The sequence below is a fragment of the Melanotaenia boesemani genome, chromosome 4, assembly GCF_017639745.1.
Source record: "Melanotaenia boesemani isolate fMelBoe1 chromosome 4, fMelBoe1.pri, whole genome shotgun sequence".
Taxonomy (NCBI): domain Eukaryota; kingdom Metazoa; phylum Chordata; class Actinopteri; order Atheriniformes; family Melanotaeniidae; genus Melanotaenia; species Melanotaenia boesemani.
The window spans coordinates 2223329-2229328 of NC_055685.1; the positions used below are offsets into that span (position 1 = coordinate 2223329).

The 6000-nt window shown below is 40.9% G+C and overlaps 2 long non-coding RNA genes across 2 annotated transcripts; both read right to left on the reverse strand.

Moving 5' to 3' along the window:
• Positions 1 to 2262: 2262 nt before the first annotated feature.
• LOC121638898 lies at positions 2263 to 3528 on the reverse strand. Its single transcript, XR_006010098.1, has 3 exons — positions 3482 to 3528; positions 3307 to 3369; positions 2263 to 2317 (listed from the first exon to the last, which is right to left on the reverse strand). It is a non-coding gene; the product is annotated as an uncharacterized LOC121638898 (long non-coding RNA).
• Positions 3529 to 3966: 438 nt separating this feature from the next.
• Positions 3967 to 5140, reverse strand: LOC121638897. The gene is made up of 3 exons (XR_006010097.1): positions 5102 to 5140; positions 4704 to 4994; positions 3967 to 4023 (listed from the first exon to the last, which is right to left on the reverse strand). It is a non-coding gene; the product is annotated as an uncharacterized LOC121638897 (long non-coding RNA).
• Between the last annotated feature and the right edge of the window lie 860 nt (positions 5141 to 6000).

The window sequence follows — 6000 nt, forward strand, 5'->3', positions numbered from 1 at the left end:
CCGGTAGACGGGTCCATCGCTCTGTGGGGAGTGGTTATTGTCCCTTATGACGTCATAACGTACACGCTTTCAAACAAGCTCATTTCAGCGCTTACTTCCCTAGAGGTGGAGCAGGGGGGAGAGAGAGCGCCTGAAAGAGTTTCACACTTACGGGTCTCCTACACATGCGGGGGGACCAGTATGACTGTTCCAAAACCATTAAAAAGTGAATTTTGCATAATATGGGACCTTTAAAGTGAAGTGAAGTTTCCAGTTGGTGGTGATGTGGGAGCCATGTCATCTGGTGTTGGTCCACTGGCACCAGAGTCCATGCAGCGTCTACCAGGACGTTCTACAGCACTTCATGCTTCCTTCAGCAGAAAAGCTTGTTGGAGATGCGGACTTGATCTTCCAGCAGGACTTGGTACCTGCCTGTTACGGCCCCTGGCCTGTTGGATTGGCCTCCGGCCTGTCACTCCAGACTTGGATATGCAAATGCTGCTGAGCCAGTGCTGCCTCGGGATTGGCTGTGGACCAGAAGCTGCAGTTCCTCCCCTCCGCCTCACCGATTGGTCGCTACTGCTCCCGCTCATCCCAGCTGGAAATCATTGAGTGATGCCTCGCCCTTAAATAGGAGGACCTGTCATTATTCATGGCAGCTGTGTCACTAGGACACAGTTTGCCTGTGTTGGGTTCTCTGTATGGTTTGTTAAGAGTTTAACATTTGAGTGGTTCTTTGAGCTATTTGTATAGTTTGTGTGTCTGAGGACACTTGGTTTTTCTTTGAACCTTAGATTCTGACTGGACTGTTAAACAGACGGATTGCTTATTGATTGTTTAAATAGACTGATTGTTAGGGAGTTTTCTCATTAGGAGAAACTCCCCTCCCTTTGTTGTTTAGGATTGTTTGTTTAGTTATATTGACTTTGTTTGACTCTATCGTTTCTTGTTTGGTTAAGTTTCCTTTGTGTTTATGTGTAGGCGAGTTATAATTTGCCGCCGGTTTAGCGTGCGTTTTCCTTTTATAGGACATCTTTTGTTTATTGTTATATTTTACCTGAAAAGGACATTTTAAGTTTTGTACATATCGAACATTTTGAAAATAAATTATTGTTATTTTTTAAATTGAAACCGGCTTGTTGTGTTACTCAACCCCTTCCACCCCTAGACCAGAAGGGGTCCGTAACACTGCCCACATTGCCACAAGAACCAGAACCTGATTCAAAGACCAAGGCTTACTGGGCTGGACTGGCCAGCAGTCTCCTGACCTGAACCGTAGAAATCTATGGACCCTTGCCAAGAGAAGGATGAGACATGAGACCGAGCGATGCAGAAGAGTTGAAGCTGTTATTGAAGCATCCAGGTCTTCATTCCACCCCAGCAGGACCGCAGGCTGATGACATCCATGCCACGCCGCATGGAGGCCGGAATCCATGCAGAAGGCCTCAAACCAAGACCTGGGTTCATATGCAGGACTGGACTCTTCTGATGGTCAACATTTCTGGATTCTAAACCCGTTTTTATTGATTTCATGTCATATTCTATTTTCTGAGATTTAGATATTTGGGTTTAATAAGTTGTAGCCTTAATCATCAGAGTTATAACAAATATCTTGAAATATCTCACTTTGCATGTAATAAGTCTAATTATTAGTTTCCCTTTTAAGTTAAATAATTAAAATTTGCATGATATTCTAATATTTTTTGTTTCACCTGTATATTTAGCTGAAGAAAAACATTGAAGAAATAAGTATTAATTAGACTGAGGTTCAAACTGAAGCTTTGTCTGGGACTAGAGTCCCTGCTGAAACTAATTATGATCAGATATGTTTTGTTTCCATGATCTGAGCTAGTGGGAGCATGTAGATGTTGAACATAGGGGGCTCAAAATGGAGCCTTGGGGAACTCCACATGCATCTGTTTGTTTGTAGATCATTAAATTGGGGATTGAATCGAAGATGAGATTGGATGCAATCCATTTGGTCACTGATTCAATATGTCCATTAAATCTGAGTCTAAAATGACATCAAGCCTTCTGGATTGATCAGATGGTTTTAACATTGCTGACTGAAGCTGGACACTGGATGCTCATCTTTGGTTCCAAAGACAATGATTTCAGATTTATTTTTATTTATATGAAGAAAATTCTGAAACATTCAAGGATGGGTTGGTCCAAGCTTTTTCTGGGACCAGAGCTTCAGATAAACAATGCGTTCTGTTTCCCACAGAACCTCCTAGTTGAGATTCAACAAAAACAGATCCATTAATCCAGTTTCAGAGTTTACCTTTGATCCCTTTCGACCCACTGGGCCTGAATCCCCAGGAGGTCCCACAGGTCCCTGCAAAGATGACACGAAACTCTAAAATGTCACGAAAATATTTCATTTACATAATCATCTGTTTTTAAGTCTTTAAACATTATTATTATGTTTACATTTTATGTCCAAATGTTCCAAATACTGTAGTTTATGGATATATTTATAGATCAAAGTTTATTATGACTGCAGATTATGACCAAAGATTTTACCATTTTGTACAAAGAAGCTGTTTTCCATCATTTATGCCACCAGCTATAAATTTATAATGACTACAAGAACCAAAAAATGGTTCTTAGAAAACTGATGGTTTCGCTCATTCTGAGGTAATGAGATAGAGGGTGGGACCTGTTTTCACACTTTTGGCTCCTCCCCTCACCTTCCTTTTCCCTAAAAAAAAAAAAAACTCTGGAAACATCACCTAGTTAAATTTGGAGAGCAGAGAAAGATGGACGACCAAACTCAAAGCTAGTTTGGACAAATTTCTCCGTTGTTTTGTTTCCTTTGCTAACAGTAAAGAAACTCTTCTGTTGTTTGATTTTACAAACGCTTGCTGTAACTTTTCGTGCGTTTTTTTTCTCAGTCTGTCTGACAGCAGAAACACTGCCACCATTCTGCTCCACCTTCTCCAGCACACACTTCTTTCCTGTCAGCCATCTCTGGGCAGCCGATTCTCCTTGCTAACGCCGTTCATGCACAAAAGGACCCCTGTTTCTGTCAGGACGTTATTTGAAACTCTCCCCTAAACAGCCAGATTGGTTTATTCAAGGCAGCTTTTTCTTCCTCAACATTTCTGCTCAGTGGAGGCCAAGACAAACTGTTCACACAGCAGCTGATGTTAATCTCAGGTCGTCCAGCTCAGATCTTCCAGAGATTTAACACATCCTCTCACTCAGAACTTAAAACTGGTCTTCTGGATTAAAGCTGCTGCTGGATTCAAACGTCTTTCCTCGGTTTGTGGAGCAGAAATAAATCAGCTGCATGAGCTGGAAGAGTGTCTCTGTTTTACTCACATCTGCGCCTGGAAGGCCTGGCGCTCCAGGAGTCCCATCTTTACCGTTGTCTCCATCAGGTCCCTGAAAGCAAAAGAATCAGCTTTAGCACAGTTTATTTTAACTAATAAACCCCAAAGTTAGTTTTTTACTTGGGGAAAAACAAAGAAAAAACAACAAAATAAAGCTAGCTCACCAGTCCTCCAACCACTGTGGAGTCTTCTCCTCGATCCCCCTGCAGACACATTTAAAGGATGTTGAAATGACAGCAGTAGTCATGGAAACACTGGTTTGTTTCAGTGTTTAAGATATTTCTTTCAGGTTTCTTCACAAAACAAAATGAATGCTTGATGCAGCCAGATGTTTCTAAACTTCTGGTTCAGACTGTCTCCTGTAGATCTTTCAGGCCAACCAAAAGCTAACGGATGTTCTGGTGGTCAAGCAGTTACGGTGACGCATCCTCTCATTTCCTGTCATCTCTCTGGTGATGGGTTACAGGAACCAAACACACAATAAATGGTTTCCAATAAGTGTGTTGAGTGCTGATGCAGTCATGTTACTGTTCGCAGTTCACAGAGATGGTTTAACCACAGGACCTCTGCGATTGGATGAAACACACCTAAAAACAAGCTCTGAAGAAGAGAGAACATCATGCAGACTCACATCAATTCCATCCACTCATGGCACGCCGCCTGGGCCGGGAGGTCCCGGGGGGCCTCTGGGTCCAACCGGGCCCCTCTTTAAAACAAGCACAAAAATAAGTTTTTAACTTTTTTTTCCTCTGAAATCCATCTCTGAACATCGTGCTGCTGCTGCTGATGTGAGGGGCTGTTCACACAGAGAGCCATTGTCTGCAAGATGTCAAGACCAAGGTCATGAAAGCAAGCCTGGTTTCTCATTACAATCCATCAGGTCCCTAATAACAGCATGTGTTCAGATTACTGCTGCTGTCTGGAGCTTATTGCTGCCAGCTGCGTGTGCTGCCAAAGCAGCTTTTTAGATGAACATCCAAAACAGTCAAAAACACTTTTTAATTAGGTGGGGAAAAAAAATGCTAATTCTGCCTGAATTCCATTTGTTTCTAACAGTCACGCAGCTTATAGCACTTCTAAAGCAGGATATTAAAAATATTGGATTTAATAAATTACTTAAAAGGCTCTAACTACATGTAGTTTTCACAGGTATCATATCAGGAAAAATAAGAACGACGAGGCTGATTTACTTCAGCTTATTTCTGAGCAGCTCAGACAAGCTGAACAACAGGAATATAAAATATAACACAAAAGAACACTGATAAAACTATAAATCAAAGCTAAATATTAACCTCACACTTATTAAATGTTCTATTATAATGCTGCAGAGGAAATAAAACCCAAAAAAGATCCACAGAGGGAAGGAAAACTACACCTATCTCTTACCTGAGCCGAGCAAATCAGCAAGATCTGCAACAAAAGAACCAACAAAGACTCCTGACAGGTCCTGGATGGAGCCATGGTCTTCCCACTGACCCTGGAAGATGCTAAAATTCCCTTTTCCCAGATTAAGCAGGGCTCTCAGACAGTCCGCCTGCCAGTGTCCCCCCGACTGAAGCCCCACTGCCTGCTGGAAGGAGACGTTGTAAGAGAGCCCTGATTATCCTTGAGAAGCTGATCCAAGGAGGAGGAGTTCTCTGTACTGGCAATGGTGTGGGATACTTCTGTCTTTAAAAGCTGGAAGACAAAAAGAAATAAATTAATAAAACCCAGCCTTGACTGTCACTTAATTACTGTTTTTTTTATTGCATTATGATCATTAAATATAATTTTTTTTTCTTTACTTTTTCTAAACTTGGGGCATGCTTATAGCTCACCAGACTTTGATAAGGATTTCAACAACATCTCATGATCCACAGGTAAAACTTGTTCTGTTTTCATTCAGGTAAGTAGCAGAAACTAATTTATCTCATCTCCAAAATGAACAAACTTTATCCACTTTTTAAGACAGGAGCTGCAAACATGAATGCAGTAATCTATGTCTGCCAACTGGGCAGAAACAATCATAAAAAAATTAATAATAAATACAAAATTTGCTTAATGATTACATAGACATGATACTGTATATTAGATAAACAATCATTTGTAAATTATGATGAAAAAGCATGAAATTTACTGACATATCATAATATCTGATTAAATTTATTTTATTTTATTTTATTAAAAGTGATCACATGACAATTTTATTCTAGATGAGCTTCAATTAATTTTTAAATGCTGAACAAAAGTTGTTGTGTTTTGTGTCCTCCAGTCCGACAGATGGCGGTAGTTAGTGTATGAACTAACGTCAATAAAGTTAAACAAAGAAGAAGAAGAAAAAACCCGGATGTTAGTTGTTTACGTAGTCAGGCGCCGTTTTCAAACGGCTGTTGCCCTGGTTACTGTTGTAGTATGATTTGTTTCCTCTAGTTCTGTAAGATTAATTGATGTCATGTATATATGGAATGTACTATTTTCCCTGGGCGGAAGGATATGTGTGGACCGTTGGTCCCGGGGAGACCTTTCAGAATTGAAGTGCTCTCTTGAGGTGGCAAGAGAAATAAACACCTGTCCCGCAGAGTTGATCCCTCTCCGTGTGCTGAGTTTCCCACGTCCATCTATGGACTTGTAACACCCATCAACAACGCAAGAATAGACGCGTTACACTGGTGGCAGCAGTTTGTGGACTTACCAGCATCTAAAG